The 21,243-nt window shown below is 43.8% G+C and overlaps 1 long non-coding RNA gene across 1 annotated transcript in view; it reads left to right on the top strand.

Annotated features, from left to right (window-relative positions):
- Nucleotides 1-13,406, top strand: part of LOC131380746 (uncharacterized) — a 38,747-nt gene extending 25,341 nt beyond the window's left edge. The window contains exons 2-3 of the long non-coding RNA XR_009208902.1: nt 12,550-12,641; nt 13,316-13,406. This is a non-coding gene — a long non-coding RNA (uncharacterized LOC131380746). The remainder of the gene's footprint in view (nt 1-12,549; nt 12,642-13,315) is intronic.
- The last annotated feature ends 7,837 nt before the right edge of the window (nt 13,407-21,243 follow it).

The following is a 21,243-nucleotide window of genomic DNA, read 5'->3' as shown; positions in this document are numbered from 1 at the left end:
CCAGGATTGAGGTGAGTAATCTGATTAGAAATAAGGATCTCCTTTTGAGTGGGGATTAGGAAGGTGGTCCTTAAAAGTTGGCTATATGGGTCTGTTATTCCCTCATTACCACTTAAGGGTTTCCTGTGCCCTGCTTATTCTGGAAAGGTAGACACTGGTCATATCTATAGCAGTCACCTGAGCCCCATGGCTGTAGTGTAAAAGACACCTGTACTTGTATACAAAAAAGTTTAGAAATAGTTGGTCAACTTGAACATGTTACTGACAAGGGAGTAAGGACTGGTTATTTTCTGGTGGCACTGGTTATTAAAGCAGACCTGAAAAAAGTAAGTGATAGCAGCCCTTCTATTGGCACATTGCTTTCTAGGATGCTACTTAGGTTTCTTAATTTAGGAAAATGTGCTTTTAATTTCATTGCAAGATTTCTAACCACATCAGGGAATATATTCTACTTTATCCAATATGTGAGCTACATTCTCATTATGATAGAAAGTGTATCCCCGGAGGCATCCTATAAGCAGACTGGAGTTCAAAGTATTTCAAAGGACAGAAGAAATCAAAATGTGGCTCATGCAGTTTAGTTGTAGACTTTTGCCTTCCTCCATCACTGGGCCAAGTGGACATTCTAAAGTTCCCTTGGATCCTTCTATAAGATCAACCCTAATTTGCTTTTAGGAATTTACACTGAGAACTTTAGGGAAATTAGGCCTTTAAGATGCTTAAGCTAAAAGAATAATTCTGTCTCCCTTCATGGAGCTCTAGGACCGTAAGACAGGACTGCTTGAAGTGTTAGGTTTCTAGTTCTATAATCCCCATAGCCAACCATTCTGCCTCCCCATGAGTCAACAAGGTGTTTTAAGAGACGGTGTCAGCTATGTTAGTTGAGACCAACAGAGAGGCAGATGTAGAGATTGCCAATGTATGTCCTCAAAGTAATCCCCCACCATGTTAGAGATGGGTAAGAAAGTCATTCAGGAAGAAACTTAAGAGTGGTTCAGCAATGCCTCTAGAAAGGCTTAAGACACAGCAAGGATTCTTGGCTTAATCCTTTACCAAGTTTCTTGTGAACGCTTCAGTCCAAAGGTCTGCAGACATTGCCTTCAAGAAAAGGCAAAAGTTCTGAAGTCCTACAGTGTAGTGGCCTGAGAGGTTAAGTCAGCATTTGGCTCAAGATGGCCTGTGTTACATGATACAGGTCTCCACGGAGATAGTTATTGGTTTACCTAAAACCTTTCAAGTAACCAGACCAACCCAGCATTAAGGGAAAGATTTCTGTAGAAGTTACCCACATGCAGTCCCTCACTCCCCAAACTAAGGACAACATTTGTGCTGTCGACGTCCAGAAATCCGATTTAGTGATAAGAGTCCATAAAGAAGGAACCTCATAGAAGTAGCCATGAGGGCACTCAGGTGAGGCTACAACCAGATTCAGTTGCCACTGCAGCATCTTCAACAAGGTCAAATCTGTTCAGAGTTGGCCCCAGTGATTGATGGGCCCTTATCCTAAGCCTAATGCTCAGTGCCACACAGACATGGGAGAATAACCAACTTTACCTTCTCTGGGTTCTGACTTGATGCACCCCCCACACACACACATAGTGGCTCCTGCTCCAGGACCCAGGATAAAGGCACTCTCAGAAGGAATGTTAAAGATATACCTGTTTATTCTGCAAGTGTAAATAGAAGGTTTTTAAGTAGAATAAACTTGAATGATAGCATGGGCATGCAATAAGATATACAAAGTGGGACAAATCTGTGGGACAGCCAGCCACCTTTTTGAGAAGTATGTGATGGGAAGAAAAAGAAACCTGCAGTTTAAGACATAGCAACTTACTAGATAAGGTAGCATGAGGAAAAACAGATATAACAACCAACTATGTTTTAAGGTTATTTGAATCAGGATTTGCCTTGATTTGAATCAGGATTCAAATAAAAAGTCAAGACATGTATGACATTTAGAATCTGAAGTTTGGAAACTAATGGGTTATATCTAGTGATAAACTGGTTAAGCTTCTTTTTGGGTATTGAAGTATTACATGATGGTTAAAAACCCTTTAGAGATATCTGAGTAGGCTGAGGGCTAACACTGGCTTCAAATGACTCAGGGAAAGTAGGTGGGGGCACATATGAAACAAGACTAGCCACAAATGGTAATTGCTGGTTGTGGGCATTTGAAAGTTAGAGCTGTCTAGTTTGACATATCTGAGGACTTAAGTTTAAACAAAACTTCCAGGCCACCTGAAATGCCAGGACAGTTTTGGTTTACATAGGTTCAGGGACTACAGGAAAGGTAAACATTCTAGGAGACTGCAGACAGCTGTTTCATTCCTTGGTTCAAGGAGAAGAATTTCTAGGGAGTTGCAGAACTTATTCTACTGAAATCTCACCTTGAGAAGATCTGAATGCTTTTGTTTTCATTTTGGCTAAGAGGATATCCATAGGCTAATTGGAGGCCCTTGTGCTTGACACTGAGTCAATATCAGGGAAGTTGACACCTAATTTGGTCACTTTGACATTCACTATTAGATTTCTGGTACAAGTGACCCCGTGGTGGTGACAGAGCATTCCCCTACTCAATGGGAGGGGAAAGCTGTAGCCCAGGACAGTGCTGATACCATCAAGGGGCCTGTCCAGTGAAGCCTGAATGGAAGCTCATACGAAGTCTGCACATGCAGATAGATTCTGGAGTCAATGTGAGGGATGACTTGCTGAGGAATAGCACGCAAAGGATGCCCAAGGAAATGTAGATTGGAGCCCTGCCCTCCTTAAGACAGATATCCATATTCATGCCAAGCATATACTTTGGCATTAGTCTTTCCTGAAGCCATGTTTGGCTAGGATTAAGGACTTCCAGCCTTCTTGAAGATGACAATATCTAAGTCCGGTTAAGTCAATTTTACTTAAAAGTAGCTTCAATATTATAGAAAATAGGTAGAATACTAGATAAACCATAGGATCAAGATTCATCCCAGACATAACCAAAGGAAAAAGCCAGCTTTCCAATGGATAGGAGTTCAACTATGTTATCAACCTCTGTCTCATCAATAGTGGGGCTTCTGCTGTGTGTCTCTAGATGATGGCTTAAGAAACACCCACTCCCCATGAGGGATGTTACAAAGAAGTCAAACTTAGTCAAGAACCACTAGTAACTTTGAAAAGTCCAGGTTAGTCATATTTAGTTATTGCACATTCTGGATTAGTCGGTCATAAGAATGTGACAGAAGCATGGAAGGGGCTAGTGTAAATATTAAGGTCCTACCTTCTAGACCTGTAGAAGTGCTTGGACATGACACCACTCAAAAGAAAATGCTATCTATACTACACTCTCCCTGTGGGACTGATTGTCAGAACATACAGAGAAAGGCAAGTTCACAAGTGGTATTCAGCACCTTTAGTGATGGGGACGTTTTGATGTGAGAGATTTACAGGGCAGCCCAAGCTGTCATGCAGATGGAGTTAGTGATGACCATGAAGTGAGAAACTGGACCCCTCCCATCAGTTACTGAAAATCTGGCACTGGCCACAAGCTTCATTCAGACTTTGTTCTGGGCTCAGAAACAAGCCCAGGTACACTTAGTTTAATAAAGGTGAAGGGTACCCAGTTGAAATAGTGGTCCATTAAGAAAGCTGCTTTCTATTAACATCTTACCTTCCAAGCTGCTACTTCTATTATGTCTGGAGAGATAACTAAAGAAGCCTATTGAGTGCTTCTAGTTTTGCTGTGATGCTTCTAAACTCAGATCATGAAGCTAGTCCATTTCATGCTAAGTCAGCTCTAGTTCACATTATTCTTTGGCCTGGTAACCACAAAAGCATTACATGGCAACTGCACTACCATAAATTTGGAAGGACAAGAAGAATCAGGGCTCATGCTAGCTGTTCTTAGAGGTCCCACAAGAGAAGTTTCTTCATCTTCAGAGAAGGGGACATTCCAGCATTTCCCTGCTTCTTTCATTCCAGAGTAATCCCCTTACTGATCTCCAACAATCCATAAGTTGGAACATCAGGATAATAGGGCTAAGAAATGTAAACAGGATGAAGAGTCCTTGATCTCCTTTTCCAGGAGGCACTAAGACCGTCAGAAAACAAAGCTGTTCTTCCTTAGTGTCAAGTTTCTCTAATCCCAAAGCTTCCATGGCCAACCAGTCTGCTTCCCCATCATGAAGCACAGGCATTTAAGAAGTTTATGTCAGCTCTTATTTGAGAGCCAATAGAAATAGATTTGGTGGAGACTATGAAGACAAATGTGTTTCCAAAGTTTACCCTTTGTAACCCTTGTAAGAGATGGGCAAGAGACATCCAGGAAAGTCGGAATGGTAAACAGTTTGGCAATCCCTCTGGAAAGTTTACAACAGTAACAAGAACTTATGGCTTCTACCTATTGGCTTCTAGGGGTTGAGCCAAAACCTTTACTTCAAAGGCTTGATAAGCATAGGTGTAAGCAAGGGGATAAGACCAGAAATCCTATAGCAACAACCTCAGTTATTCTACCTCTTCTGAGTTTTTGACTTAATCTGAATCAAGATGGTCAGTTGGTAGCAGAGATCTCCTTGGAGATGCAACTGGTTGGGTTTATTCAAGACTTGATCAAGTACCTAAACCCACCTTGCTTCAAAGCATGATTGATCTGTCTTCTAGTTATCTACATGCAATGTTTGAAGCAAGTTCCCACCCCAAGAGGGCTTCCATCAGCTGTCTTCTGGTTTTCTCAGATCTAGCCCTCCAGATTAGCCTGTATCTTCAATGAAGCTATTAGCGTCTAATGCCCCTTTTCCCATAGCCTCCGTAGTGCTTGGGAGTGCCCTTTGGCCTGAACTTCTCCACACCACTGCATATGAAAGTCAGTTCTTTTGAGGAGGGATTTGGAGCTCTGTTCTATTTCTCTCTACACTAAGGAAAAATGCAAGCTGTGACTAGTGCTAGGGATAATAATGGGAAGCCTAGACACCCCTTTTTAGCAGGGCTTGATGAAAGGTGAAGAGCAACTCCAGGTTTCCTCAGCTTGCCTCTTGGTATGAAACCCCTGCCTTGTGAGCCCTAGTATTAACACCTAGCCCAAGATAGAGCCTCTATCCCATAAATGGGAGCTGGATAGAAGATAAGAGCTCTACCTTCCAGCCAAGCACACATGGGATTAGCCTCAGCAACAGGTAGGCTAGAAGCAGGACAAGAAATCCTTATGTTCTGTCCCTCCATGAAAAGTAGCCCTCCAAATGGGAGCTGGGTGGGTGCGGGGGAGTCCCTTGTTCTTGGCTGTCTCATGTTGGAGTGTATTTTCTCACAATGAGCTAAGCTGAAAAGCAGGTATAGATCTTGAGTTTGTGGTATTTGAACCAAGTTCTTAAGTTTTAGATTAATTCTTGCTGTATGACCTTAGGGCCATTTCAGAGACTAAGTGGATTTAAGCAATTTTTGACAGTTTCATGGGATAAGGTTCACCATGAAGCTTTTCATTGCCTTGAGAAAGTAGAACTCAGCATGACTCTGTTCCATGAGCATGCATACAAATTGTTTACTTCAGAATAATGCATGATGGGGAATTTCCTTGAATAAGCCAATGAAAGATTGAGACTTTTGGGAGGATACTTAGGTCAGGGGGCTTATACAGTACAATGTGGAACACTTGCCTGGGTATGTCTTCATACTTCCAGATAGCATTGGGTACTTTCGTAAGGCATTTGATATGGTTTGTCTGTGTCCCCACACAAATCTCACCTTGAATTGTAATAACCCCATGTGTCAAGAGTGGAACCAGGTAGAGATATTTGAATCATGGGGTCAGTTTCCCCTGTACTGTTCTCATGACAGTGAGTTCTCATAAGATCTGCTAGTTTTATAAGGGGTTCCCCCTCTTCATTTGGCTCTCATTCTCCTCTTGCCTGCTTTCACGTAAGACATGCCTTTATATTCCTCCTTGCCTCCCACCATGATTGTGAGGCCTCCCCAGCCATGTGGAACTGTGAGTCAATTAAACTTCTTTCTCTTTGTAGATTACTCTGTCTCGGGTATGTCTGTCAGAAATGTGAAAACGGACTAGTACAGTATCTCTAGAGGCACATGCCACGTGGTCCAGCCATAATTATTTGTTGTCACAACTAAGTTTCCTTTCTATATGAAAAGATTATATTGATCAGAATTCCGAATGTCTTATGTGTTTAATAGAAAGTTTCCATTAGATCAACATAAGATCCCTGCTAATCATGAGGGGGTCTGTATATGCATAGGGTAGTTGAGATAAACCAAGAATGGTGACTTCAGTAACATTCACCATTGGGTCATTTTCTAATTGATGTAACCCAGTGGCAATGATAGTGTTCCCCTATCCAGGGGGGAACTTACAACTCAGCACCAGTGCAGACACCAGAAATAGACCTGTCCCGCATGGCAGGAGGCTCCCACCAAGTCTGTACCTGCAAGTAGATGTGAGAGTTAAGGTCATGGAGAACTCAACAAGGAACAATGGCACCCATTCCAAGAGCTCTGCATTCCAAGACAGATTTCCATGTTTATGCTCCCAGTTGTCAGATCTTTACCCAAGAAGCAAGTTCAGAATTTCTCAGGAACTGGAAAAGGAACCCCAGGCGACTGGTCAGGTGACCCTGCAACTGCTCTTCTCTGTACCATGGGATCTGAGGTTCAGTTTCCCAGCTTGTGATCTCAGGGAGATGCTTACTTCTCATTGCCCTTCTAAGCCTCAGCCTCCCTGTGCAAAGATGCCAGGCATAGTTCCTCCCTAGCCTCTTCATTTGGACCACAGCTGCAAGTTGCTCAAACTACAGTCAGGATTTAATAAGCAGGGATTTGAGGATGTAAAGTTCTATCACTTACACTTCTAATAACTAGACTGAGAAATCATGACCCCCTCTAACCTGGTGTAGCATCTGTCTTACCTGAGAAAGCTTACTGGTTTCTCCTCCCAGCCTCCCACCATGGAGCCAGGAAGACCAAGAAGGGGATAAGCCAGAAAAAGCATATAATAGCAGCTTTACCAGATTAAGTCAAAACCTAGACAATACATGCTTGTTCCAGCTAAGTAAACTCTTGCTACAAGTCCCTGTGAACTTAAATATTGTCTCCCAGATACCCATCTTCAGGAACAGAAAACACTTACCTGCCTGGTAGCCGAGGTAATGGCTGAGACTTCTCTGGCCTTAGAGGGAACAGAAAACCTATACTTGCCACAAGTATAATTCTCATTTGGTAAGAGCCTGGGAATGTCTAGTCCTCTAGGGAATCCCCTTAGTTCCAAAGTTGAGGGATACTACCCTATTGGCAGAACTCTGCCTTGCTTTTCTCTGGAATCTTCTTATGGCATCTCCAAGATCAGAAGCAGCTTTGTGGCCTTTCCTAGGTACAGGGTGGGATTTTTTTTTTTTTTTTGGTAGTGCTGGCTTGATAGTGGTAAATTCTCTCAGCATTTGTCTGAAGAAGACTCTCATTCTTTTATGAAGCTTAGTTTTGCTGGATACAAAATTCTTGGCTGACAATTATTTTGTTTCAGGAGGTTAAAGATGGGACCCCAATTCATTCTGGCTTGTGAGGCTTCTGCTGATTAAGTCTGTTAACCTATAAAGGAAAACGTATCCTGCCAAGACAGATTTCCGTCATACCCCCAGTTGTCAAAGTACTTCATCTGAGAAACATGTTGAGATTCTCACAAAACTGTAAGGGGCGGGGGACAAGTTAAATGAGCCTGTGGCTGCTCTTTCCCTCCACACCATTGGGGTCCTGAGGTTCATTTTACCATGTTGGAGTCTCAGATGCTACTCCCTGCCATGAGCCTCAGCCTTCTCATCCCCAAATGCCAAGGGCAGTTTCTTGCCAGGTTCAGCATTGGTAGAACTGCATTTCTCTGAAGACATGGTCAGGATTTTAGTCTGCAGGGAGAAACTAGATGCTGGGAATTTGTGTAAATGCAGTAAGTGTTCACTGCTTACCCTTCTAGTAGTATACCAAGAACCATAAGTCATGACTTCCTCCAACCTGGAGCAGCATGATTCCTCCTGAGCAAGCTTTTTTGGCGTTTCCCAGGCTTCTGACCGAGCTAAGAGGACCAATAATGAGCAAGAACCTGGAGAAGTGTGTAAGAATAGCTTTAACAGCTGTTCTGAGTCAAAGCCTAGAACACAATAGGTGTATACTTCCTTCTACCCAAGATGAACTGTTGTTGTCCAAGTCCTTCTCACTCCCAGTATTGTGTCTCCCAGAGCTTCTTTCCCAGTTACATGAAAAAGGAAATAACATCTCAGTGGCCAAGGGTGGTAGCTTAGCTTGATCTGTCTGGCAATAAGTCGGAACCTGTATGTACCTCAGACGTCAGTCAGGAGCATTCACTCCAAGTCTAGGAAAGGCCATGAGATGGCTTATACCTTGGAGAGGTCACAAGATGACTCAAGAAAGGTAGGCAGAGTTCGGTCAGTGGGGTAGGAACCCTCAACCTGTGGGCATCCATGTTCCTAGGTTCTCTTCCCAATTACGGATTCCATGTGGAAGGATAGTTCCAGTGGTCTTAAACCTCCTGTTCCATTCCTTTTCTGGAACAACTGATTCCTTGGGTGCACACAGAGCTTGAACTACACCAGAATCTGAGTCCCCAAGGATGTGCATCAAGGATAGTGAAGGGCCAGTCAAGCCCAGCAAGCACACATGTGAGCAGCTGGAGAATCAAAGCCTCAGGTATCCTCTATTCCATCCCATGGTCTCCACAAGCAGGTCCTCCCAACATTCAGGAGATGGCAGCCCCAGATACCAGACATAGAAGATGTCATACTCACTTGAGCAATATACAAGCACAGGTCTCTACCTGGATCAGTTGCCGGGGCATGTTAAGCATCTTGTTTCCAGCTCTGAAGTTGCTGTGAGCTCACCCAAATGAGGTTAAGATGAGAAGGTGAGGAATAGACATAAGTGGTGGAATATTATGAACAGTTGAAGAAATCATGAGGTCAAGTCAGGTAAGGAACCCTCAAGATTTCCCCTCTACATATGGGCTTGTACTTGAGAACTATAACACTTTCAGGGAGAAATTCCATGAGTTTTACCTAGAGTTAGAGTTAAGGTCACTGACATGCCTAGAGGAGCGGATTCCAGTTGGGAAGATATCAGTACCAGGTTTTAGAATCATCTCAGTCTGAGAAGGCCATGTCCCTTTCAGATCTATACATCTATACCTACAGAGTCCATTACTAGAGATTTTGGCTGGAATGTGAATGTCTGTCCAAGAGACCACACTCAGGATGGATGCTCTGGTGTGGTCACGTCACCTGAGGTTATAGGTTAACACTAGAACCTGGAACTAAGAGGTCAAGCATTGGTGCTAGAGCCTCACTAAGGCTGACAGTTTAGGAAACCCTGGCTGGGCAATTCCCAGACTCATCCATGAAGTGGTAAGAATGATTGTTTCACTAGATGCCCTCGTTTTGTCATGAACACATTCAGCATCTACCCTTAAGTATAGCAACTGCCAATACCACAATTTGAAGTCAGGACAGTAAGATTCTTCCCTCTTGGCCTTCAGTCCTCAAGCTTCCTGGGAAGTGACAGAACCATTGGTTCTGCAGGAACATGGCAAGTGTTGCTCAGAACTTTCACTCTTGGATAAGAATATTTACTTCTTAGGGAAACAAAGTTTTAGTAAAAATATTAAAAATTACAATAAAAGGGCAAACTTACTGCCTGGAACAGTGAACTCAGCAATCTATGTATTCTTTGAATCCTCCATTAAGTGTAATAGAATGTCTTTTAGGTAAGGGGCTAATTTATCCTCCAGAGAAGGAAAAATGCTAGATAAGCATGGATGTTTCACCTTAAAGCAATGAAATGTATAGGGTTTCGGATCAAGTTCACAAAGTTCCAGTTAAGGGAACATCTGCCAAATGTAGGTTAATTTAGAAGTCAAAAATCACAACACATTAAAAATGATTTACAAGTCTATAGTGCTTTCCAGGAATAGGAGAAACCTAAATTTTCTTCGTAAGTGGAGATTAAGTTTTTCTAACATCTATGGATGGGGTTTGTAGGTGGATGATTTTAGATTCCATACGTCAGTGAAGTAGATAGGAAACCAAGGATCTCACATATTTATCCCCCTCAGTAGACACAAAACAGGGAGAAGAACAATGGTAGAGGAAAGATGATCACCAGGCAGCATCCCCAGCAGTGCCAACACCCCCATATGCACACCTCCAGAGAGGATACCCGAGAGCTCATCTTCATTGACTTCTTGCCAAAAAGCTTTCTACCAGGGCCTGCACTCAAGGAACCAGTGAGGAGTCCAGGGTCAGAGTCCTGAAGGTCAGCCACCATTCTGGGTTAACTGGTCATAAAAATGTAAAGACATGGTTGGGAGAGCTAGTACAGACCGCCTCTAAGATCCTACCTTCCTGGTAGGTGGCAGAAATGCTTAGAGGTCATGAAGATAAAGATTCTACCTGAAATCAGTGTCTCCCGTTTACAACATCTTATGTGTACAGAACAATGGGAACAGAGACCCTTTATTGACCAATAAAGTCAAACAGGGGGCCCATGGAGCAATTGGGATATGTGTCCCAAGGCTCCATTATCCACTGACTCAGACCACAAAGTGACAGAGACCAGATGCCTCTGGCCAATACACAAACCCTAGTACTGCCATAGGCCTCCCCTGCCTGCCCGCTCTGGGCTCAGAAGCCAGCCTAGATGGACCTTGAAGAGTGAGGCCCTCTTCTGAGCTGAACCCACATCAGGACAGAAGCCTTTTTGCTGTCACCTAGCTTTACCTTCTAGAATTCTTAGAAAAGCTAAGGACAGACTAGAAAAGCCTATTGAGAACTTTATTTCATTGCAAGGCTTCCAATCTTTAGTTCATCTTTTTACATGTCAGCTACTTCTCTCACTTTTTGCCTTAGTAGAATAGCCACAGAAGCATTAAGTGGTAATTAAGATCACATACTTCTCAGGAGGTTGGAGGAAATAGTATGGGGCAGTATTCATCCTCCATTATTCATGGCTGGGAGACAGAACTTTTAGAAGGACGTGAACAGAGGAGCAGGAAGCCTCTGAGCTGTGCATATCTGCATGCTGTTAACCATCCTTCATGGAAGGAATACGACCAGGATAAAATAAAACCCCTATGATTTAAAGGACACTTGTGATACTGACTAGACATAAACGTTATGACATTTGGATCCTCATTTGTGTAGTCAAGAGTTCTGATGCTTGAGAATTGGAAGTTTGAGGACCCATAGGTTTAGTGATAATGGGGTTCAGTTATTTTCATCAATGTGCTGTCTTTAGTAACTCGAAACATCACACATACATATGATGTGTTCCTAAGAAATTTGAGGTCAGGAGTTTGCAAAAATGCCACTGGAATAGGAGTGGGTGGAAGCATGTAAGACTTGCCCGAGTCTATTGTAGGACATGGGTCATGCCTGAAGGCTAAAGCTATTGTTCTGGCTTTTTCTGTAACAGGTTAAGAGCTAACTAGAGACCCTTTCCAAGCCACTCAAAAGACCAGTGTGCCCTGTAGCCTACACAGTTTTATGCAAGTCTTCAGGGAGGTTTTACTGTCTTATGATACTGACTAGTCCTTCATGTCACTTAGTTCAAGGGAAGGAAAATCTTAGATGTAAAAAGAATTTCATGTAGAATATTTTATACATGAATATATTCCATTATTTTGAAGGTTTTGCTAATCAGTGCCCAAAGGGCCAGCTAGAGGTTCCCACTCATTACAAAAAGTCTGCATTTACACTGGGAGCAGTAGTGTCAAACCTAGGATGAGTACTTCACTGACATTCAGCACCAGGTCCATTGACACAAGCAACAGTGGCTGTGAAGAGGTATTCACCTATCCAACAGGGGAAGGGAATCTAATCCAGGACAGTGCTGACATCAGCAAACTGCTTGCCTGATAAAACTGGAAAGTTTCTTTGAAGTCTTCTTACCACCCAGTGAGACTCCAGAGTCCAGGTGAAGAACCAAGAAGCAACAGCACCCAGAAGGACACCCTAGGAAGTGTACACTGGAGCCCTGCACTCCTGTGACAGATTCCTACATTCACTCCCCTAGTTGCTATTAGTTCAGCAGTTCCACCTCCATTAACTCCCCTAGTTGCTATTAGTTCAGCAGTTCCACCTCCAAACGTGGGTAAAGCCACAGGACTGCTTGTGTCCTTGGAGGTCTGACTATAGAGACACAGAAGGCACAGTCTCTTTCAATGTGAAGAGGAAACTCTATCCTTAGGCAGAGGTTCCCAGGCTTCCTGTATTGGGAATTCAATGTGGAAAGATGATCTGTGTCCCATGGACCTCTTCCTATCCCATTACATGTCTGGACTGAGTCTCTTGGTTTTTTAAGTTGGTACAAAAGCAATTGTGAGTTTTGCCATTGAAAGTAATGACACAAAACTCGCAATACTTTTGTACCAACCTAATACATACAGCTTCAGGAGCTGACACCAAGGATGAACAAGGAGACTGAAGGGGGTAGTCTAGACTTGTGAGTTCACATTCGTACCAGCCACGTGGAAACCCAGGTGTCTTCACACTATTCTAATTCTCTCCTTAGGGAGCAACTTGTTCTGGTGTTCAAGAAAAGAGCCCAAGCGACCCAAGAAACCAGTGGACCTGGACACATGCCAGGCTGTCTATAGCAAACAGGTACTTGTCTGTAATATGATCCCTAGAGACAGAAGATGGTATTATTTCTGGCTTATACATCATAGTTCACCCACATAAAGGTTTTGAAGAATAGCAGTTGGGGAATGACATAGTGTCTGATGTCACCAATTGGTTGAGGCTGAGTCAGGCAAGGGACACCCATATGAAGCCTCACCCTATATGGCTTCATATTCGAGGGAAGCTTATTCCTACGGAGAAATTCCCTGATGTTACTGAGGAATAGTGCTGAGGTCACCAAGACTTGTTCTTGCTAGTGCAAACCAAGGTTTCCCGCACATGAATGCCAGCCCATAGAATCATAGCCCAGGTACAGACTGGGAAGAGAAAGCCATGGCCCTTTCAGATCTAGGCCTGTAGGGTCAACAAGAGTTTGACTAGGTTTTTAGAGTCAGCTTCTCAGTAACCAGTCTCAGGATGGACACTTAGTACAACTCTGATGTGGTTGCCACCATATCTGATGCCATAGGACAAAGGGAGAGCCTAGACAGAAGATCAGACAATGCCGAAACCCAATTAAGGTTGGCTCAGTTTTGGAAATCTAAGCTGGCCAAACACCCAGCTCATCCATGTGAGCTATGAGAGTAGCATTTCACTAGATGCCTTTATCTCACTCTGATCCTGAACACATTTAATAGCTGCTGTTCTTTGGCCAGGAATTCTCTCCAGTGCCAAGTCATAGATTCTTCTTTAGCCATCAGAACCTGATCCACTGAGTCCACGATGCTTATCAAGAGTACAGGAAGGAAATCTTCAGACAGCCTTTTGTAAGTATAAACTGGATTATGGAATTTTCTAGGTTGTAAGCCCCATCAATATCAGAATCTAGCAAAATAGGAAAAAGAATCAAAGATCTCACTTATCTCATGTTGTAGCCATAAAGCAGGGGAAGCAACCATGAAAAAGGGACATTGTTCAGCTTTATGATGTGGCTGTTTTAGCATCCCCAGCTGTGGGACACCCTGGCATGCACCTCTAGGCAGGATGCCAGGAGCTACCCATGACCTCCATGGGATTCCTGCCAAGAAGGGTTCTATCCACCTCTTAGAAGGATCCTGGGTGTCTTCCAGGTTGTCTTACAGGTTATTCTGTATTTAGGATTAGCTGGTCAGGAAGAGACACAAGGTGGGATGAGCTGGTATGGACCTTCTAAGATCCTACTTTTCTAGTAGGTGGCATAAGTGCTTGCAAGTTAGAGGTGAAGATCCCATCTGACTGAAGTCACTGTGCCTTGTTTATACCACCTTCATATGGATAATACAATAAAAGACAGACCTTTTATTGACCAAGCATTTTGAGTACATGGGGCTCTGTGGGGCAGCTGTGGTATTTCAAGGCTCCATCATCTGATTCTCAGAGCACATAATCACGAGCCAAGATCAGACTCTGGCAGTGCCAGGGTTGGCACATTGGGCAAAGGCTTCACCTCACAGCCTGCTCCGGGCTCAAACAAGCCCAGGTGGACCTTGCCTTTAATGAGAAAGGTTCTCCCTTTGAGCTGAGGCTGCAATGAGACAGGCCCTTCTATCACAGTTTGGCCTTTGAGGCTTCTTTATGTGATTGTTAGAGAAGCAAGCAATAAAGCCTGTAAGTGCTTCTCATTTCACTGTAAGATCCTCAGCCTCACGTTGAGGTCAAAGTCATCTGATGTGTCACCTATGTTTGCCCTGCCTTGACAAGCTAACAAGGACTTTAGTACCTGAGCTAATGTACTCCCCTCGCCAACAAGGAGGAGAGGCAGTGTCTGATGTAGCATCCATTCTTTGGGATCTTCGTCCTGCATGGTTGGGAGGGGAGGACATTCCAGCATTCTCTTACCTGTCTCTTCCACAGATTCCCACCTCCCTCAATGGTCTTCAGGGATCTGCAGCTGGAATATAAGTTTAGTATTTGAATCTTGACTGCTGTGAACAGAAGAGTTCCTTTCATTATCTCTGAGAAGTTGCAAATGACAGGGCCATGGTAGATATAGAAATAAGATAGGATACTTGGTACAAGGTTGAACTAATTGCAAAATACCCCTTGCTAACCGGTTCTGATGAGCTACATGGGGATCTTTATGGAGGTGCTCAGACTTGTGACTACCACCCATGCTGGAAAGATTTGGTTGTAATTGCATTTAAGTACTCATATTTTAAAGCCACACCCCATATCCAGAGATGGTCATTCAGGGAGAGCCCTAGTAGTGAGCAATTCAGCAATGCCTCTGGAAAAGCTTATGATGGCTAAGAAGTCTAATCTAATGGCTGCCTACCTGACCCCAGGTGGAAGGGACTTCATTCTGAGGGCCGTTCAGACATTACCTTCAAGAAGGAAAACAAGTTAGAAACCCTACATGAGCATCCTCAGCTGTTATTTGTCTTTTGACTCCAGAAATATTTGGATCAAGATAGTATGTGATACTACAAGTGTCTCCCAGGGGTCACAGCTAGAAGAAGGGCTCACCTGAGAGGTATCAGGTACCTGATCAGGTCAGTGTCAAGGGAGACTGAGCTTTCCTGTTTCCACATGCACTTTCCTCACCCTTAATCTAAAGCCAGTAAGTGTTCAATATTAAGAGTCAGATTTAATGGTAAGCCTCCTGTATTGAGGATCTAGGGAAGGAAGAGAGACAGTCAGAAGGGCACTGAGGTTACAGCCAAGTTCATAGCTACAACTGAAGAGCCTGCAGCTAACTCATTGTTTTGCAAAGGTGATGCCTGGTGACTCATCCTATGTTAATCTCAGTACTCAGTGCCACAAATACCTAGGAAAGCATTGTCTGGATTCTAGTTGGAGTCTCTGTGTTACTCTCCAAGTTTCAGACAGGGTCTTGCTGTTGTCCAGGCTGAAGTGCAATGACATAGCTTAGGACAGCCTCAAGCCCAGGCTCAAGTGATCTTCCTTCTTTAGCCTCCCGAGTAGCTGGGACTACAGGTGCATGCCACCACACCCGGCTAGGTGTTTATCCTTAACATGTCAGCTACATTTCTTGCTTTTCCTGGCAGACTAACTGCAGAGGCATTAGTGACTGAGATCATATTCTCTAGGAACTGGGAGAAGTATCAGTATTTGAGGCATGTGAACAGAGCAACAGGAAGCTCGAGCTTTGGACATCTGCAGGATATTGGCCATCCTTCATAGACAGAAGTAGCCAGGGTGAAAAACCTTACAATTTAGAGGACACTTGTCACATCAACCAGCAACAAGTATGGGTAGAATTTTGATCCTAGTTTAGATAATTTGCAAGATTGTGACACCTGAATTTGAAGTTTGACTACTTATGGTTATTTAGTGATAAAGGAGCCAGTTTAAGTATGGTTAAGGTATTGTATCTCTAAATTTTCTGATCATACGTACTACAATGTTTCTAAGAAATGTGGTGTGGGATATTTGCTACAAAATGCTGCAGGAATAGGAGTAGGTAGAGGCAAACAAGATGACCTGCCATGGGTCACAGGTGGATATGCGTTATACTTTCAAGGACAAAGGCCACTGTTCTATCTGTGTAAGTGTTTTCTGTAACAGGCTTTAAAAAGGTTAAACCAACTACCTTTCCCATGTCACCCAGGAGACCAGTGCATGTTGTGGGCTGCAGTTTTTCACAAGCCTCTAGAGATATATTTTTTTTTCTTACTGTCCTGAGTAGCCTTATGTCACTTAGAGGAAAGAGTCTCTTGGGTATTGCAAGAATTTCATGCTGACATTCTGCATGGACCTTGGATAGGTCTCTGGATACTTCTGTATTAGGAAACACTAAAGCCTTCTAAGGAGCCACCTGGAAGTTACTTATGACATGCTTGCCCTGAACAAACAGCTAACCAAAGGAGTCACTTCATGAACATCAGGTTCATCTGATGAGACCCAGTTGTCATGACAGGATGTCCCCTAGCCACCAAGAGGTAGAATCTACAACCTAGAACAGTGCTGACACCATCAAGAAGCCTGCCCTGCAGACAGGAGACTCCCAAGTCTGCATACACGGGCAATCCTACAGCAAATGAGAATGAACCAAGGAACAGTAGAACCCAGAGCGATGCCTAAGAAAGTACAGATGGACATCCTGTTCTCCTTCCAAGACAGACTTCCACATTCATGCCCTTAGTTATCAAGTAATGCTTCCCCGAGGGCCCAGTTCAGGATTTCAGATTAGGAAGTGACTGGTCAGGTGGGCCCGAACCACTTTCCTTTCCTCTGCACCATGGGAGTTGAAGTTCAGTTTCCCATACTCAAGTCTCAGGCAGACGCTACCCTCTCTGCCCTTCTGAGCCTCAGCCTCCCTGTGCTCAGATGCCAACTGCAGTCAGGCTCCCCATTAAGAACAGCTACATTTCTCTAACAAGATGGTCATGAGTTGTGCGAAAGCAATGAAGGGAATTAGATAAGACCAAGAACTTTCTTATTCTTGAAATACTCAAATCATGATCCCCTCTAACACGGTTCAGCATGAACCAGCCTGAAGCAGCTCATATTGTCCTTTCCCATGACCTCCCAGGCTTCTCTCCATGGAGCTAGGATGTCCAGAGAAAGAGGCTAGACCAAATGGAGAGTAGCTTAAACAGCTTTTTCAAGTAATAACTGATAAAGATGCAGTTCCTTCCACCTGAAGTGAACTCTTACATTGAGAGTCCTTAGTATATTGTCTAAGCCCCCTCACCAGGTAAAAGGTGCCACCTGAATACTCAAGGGTGGTAGCTGAGTTTATCTTGGAAAGGAATTGAAACCCATGTATCTCTCAAGTGTCATTACTTGCTCATGAAGTTAAAATCCAAACCTAGGAAAGGCCACAAGGCTGCCTGCAACTTTGGAGATGCCACAAAATTAAGAAAAATGGAGAAGTTTCTACTCCAGATACTCAGTATTTGAGATGTTTTTTTAAACCTTAGAGTTGTCCATCATAGAATTAACTGTCCCATGGACTTCCTGTTCAAGAGCTTTTTCCAGATGTCCGATTTTTTGGGTGCACACAAGGCTTAAGCTCACAAGCTGCTAACGTTTCCAGGGATGACAGAGGACAGTTCAAACCCAGTGAAGACAAAGCCCTGGTGGTATTCTTAGCCCTACCCCAAGTCTTCCCTTGAGACATTTCTCCTGGTGTTCAGGAGAAGAGCCAACAATGGTCCAGGTGCCTAGGAGACCCAGATGACAGTTTCATACCTAATAGGTATTTGTTACATCTTCTCCAAATCTAGGGTCATATTTGGGGAAAGGTTTATGAAACGTTTGTGAGCTAGCCCTAGGGTTTGAGCTCACATAGACCAAAGCTTTAAGATCAGAACATGCAGAATGAGGGAAGCCTGACTCAAGTAGTTAATTGTCTACATAGCCCTAAGTTTGTCAAGGGAGATTCAGATTTACATTTGGTTGCTGCAAGTGGCAAGGCCATACTATCTGGCTTCTGTCACCAAGGAAAGCCATGATACTCTTAAGGGTGTTTAAGTACCCAATTAAGGAGGAAACATCACTGCAGAAGTGGTTTTTGCCCGTTTGAAACTTGGTCATACCCACATAAGCACCTGATCTCAGAATGACACCATGATTTCAGATTAAAATCTATTTTACATGACAGCTCTAGCTATAGTGAAGATAGTTCGCCTGAGATTTGACAATTGCTTAGCATGTACTTTTAGTATAGACATATTGCAACTTTTCAGCTTGGTTGCCAGCTCACCTAATCATACAAGTTAGACACTAGAATCTAGGATTAGTGATCAAACAATGCCAGAGACCTTGACTAAATGGCTCAAGTTCAGGAGATCTAGTTGATCACATCCCTGGCTTATGCAATGAGGTGGCTAGGAGAATAACTGATACTCAGACATCTTCTATCTTGGTCTGCATAGGACTAATAGATGCTGTCTGTTGACTAGGTTACCATGGCATTGACAAGTGACATTCTTCACTGACCAATAACTAAGCTTCCCTAGGAAGGGCAGAATGTTTCTGGGTTGAGTTCCTGCTCATTAAGAATTACTTGATTTAAACCAGGTTAGTGTTAACTTATCACTAATAGTTCCATTAAAGCATAGGTCCTGGGGCAGTAAACTCACCTAGTATACCCAATGTGATTTCCAAGTCATTTCCTTCTGTAAGCCAAAACCGTTTAGATAAGAATCCAATTACAGATCTGGAACAGCAAGAGTCCCAGGTGAGCATGGACAATGTTGTGCCACAAGACCAGGCAGTACACAAATGGTGTTGGGTAGTCTAGGACACAGCCAGCTTGAAGGAGATCCCGTGGGACATTCTCTGAACAAGACTATCAAATCATTAAAATAATCCCTACCTACAGTGATATTTAGAAGGAGAGAAGAAACTCTAGATTGTCATTTAGTAAGTGTACATTTAATGATAGAAGTGTTACCATTCAATTCGGGAGTTAAAGGCCTTGGGTAAAACATTAGGTAACCCATCTGAGGTTTTCAAATATTCATCCCACAGGATTAGTCAGAGGTAACCTTCCCAGTGGACAGGTGTTCATCTCAGCTAGGAGATCAACTTCTGCCTCACCAGAGCGCCCCATTCCCAGCATGTGCCTCTAAGTATTATATCATAGAAGGTCCTCACCAGCTACATGGGATTAGGAGGAATCGAAGATTGTCAGTCCAGTTTTGTTTTCTTGCAGAAGATTCTGTATTCTGGAATTAGACTCACGAAAACTTAGAAAAAGCACAGGGATGGGGTGGCCCTTTAAGGTCCTTCCTAGCCTGTGCCTGAGGTATACCTCATGGTCTTCATCTTGATCACCCCTCCATTAGGAGTCAGACATTGCCTTTTTCCACATGTTGAGCATCAGATCCACATGGGAGGTGGTATGAAAGGGCACAATTTCACAGGTGTTGCGTAGACCCTTTAACAATGAAGGCACTAGAACAACGTCGGATGCAGGGCTTCTGTCGGGGCAGGGGTATTATTCAAATACCCCTCAGATGAGCTGGGGAGAGGGAAAGTGGGTTTCTTTCTGCCAGGTGGAGATGATCAGGGCACACTGTACTCCAACTGCTCTGTGCACAGAAATAAGCCCAGCTATAACCTGGGTTAAGAACACTCCCTTAAGGCAAGAAGGAAAGCATGAAGTAGGATACAGGCTGCTGGAAGTCATGTTCTTTTCTCAAAGCAAAGACTTTGACTTTGTCACTAACAAGCATGGTTATGAGATCTCCATGTACCATATTAAAGGCCATTTTAGCTCCCAGCTCAATTTCTGAAGTTTTCTATGACTGATCTTAGAGGGTTTTTTTTTCTTCTTCTTCCAGGACATCTTGCTCTATCTTTCTCATGAACGTAAAAGGCAGTGATCCCTGTCTGGGACAGATTAAAATGAGAAAAACCAAGGCATCTTGGAATGTGCCCCCTAGAGTACCCCTCCACGGCTGGCCAGTTTGGCAATTGCAAGGACAGAAACAGAGGCAGTGACAACTACAGTAGCTACAGCCAATGGGGCTTCTAGTGCCAAGGCCTGTGACAGCACATAGCATAGTTCCCCAGAGCATTCCTGTGAACAGTTGTGATGAAGGACCACAGAAGGAACAGCATGGAGCAAGTATCTTGTCTAAGACAGAAGTACAATGAGGGTTCTGAAGATAGTTCTAGATATGGAGGAGCCACCATAGTGCTGAGGACCCCCACAGTGGAGGAGCTTCATCTCTAGATGAACTCAAACATTTTCACCTGTTTCTTGGCTACATGCACTAGATTGACATAATAGGGATCCAAAGTGGCCACCCTGAATGGGGGGTAGTCTACCCAACATACTACTTGAACATATGGGTTAAAGAGTCAGTAAAACCCTGAAAATGTGGCCAGCTCAGGAAGGGAACAGCAAATATGCAGAAGAGATGGGAAGGGTACGTCATCTCTGTCCTGGTTCTCTGAAGGGATCTGGATAAAGGCTTTGGGATACCAGACTGTCATGGATGTTAGTCTTTGAGACAGACTAATCTACACTAAAGAAGTGGAAGTTCAGTGCCAAGTTGTTAATTGAAGTAGGAGAAAAAAGGTGGACGTAGTCAATTCTCTCAGACAACCTGGGCACCAGTTGAGCAGACACCACCCTTTTGGAGTGTGGCAAGTATAGATGCAGAGCTCCACATATACTGGGGACTGCTTCAAGGGCACGGGTAGAGATGGACATGCAGGCATGGCCACTCCAGCACTATGACCACAGCCACTCACATACCTATCATGGCCCATCATCCCTCCCACATGAGGGCCCAGGGTAATTTCCCTTTCTAGACCTTATCCAGCCCCCACTGCAGAACTAGCATGACCAGAGCAATTACTGTTTAAAATTTAGACCACGTGGCCTATAGCTCCTCCCACCCACCCAATGGCCCAATTGCTGGCCTTTCTGTTCTCCTGTCCTTCCTTCACCATGATCTCCCACCTCTCAAGCTCTAACCTCAACCCACGCAGCATTTATTAAAAGAGTAACAAGGCCGGGTGCGGTGGCTCACGCTTGTAATCCCAGCACTTTGGGAGGCCAAGGCAGGCAGATCACGAGGTCAGGAGACCGAGACCACGGTGAAACCCCGTCTCTACTAAAAAATACAAAAAATTAGCCGGGCGTGGTGGCGGGCGCCTGTAGTCCCAGCTACTCGGAGAG

Source organism: Hylobates moloch, unplaced genomic scaffold, assembly GCF_009828535.3.
Source record: "Hylobates moloch isolate HMO894 unplaced genomic scaffold, HMol_V3 SCAFFOLD_12, whole genome shotgun sequence".
NCBI classification, from domain to species: Eukaryota; Metazoa; Chordata; class Mammalia; order Primates; family Hylobatidae; genus Hylobates; species Hylobates moloch.
This window is presented reverse-complemented; position numbering and strand designations above follow the sequence as displayed.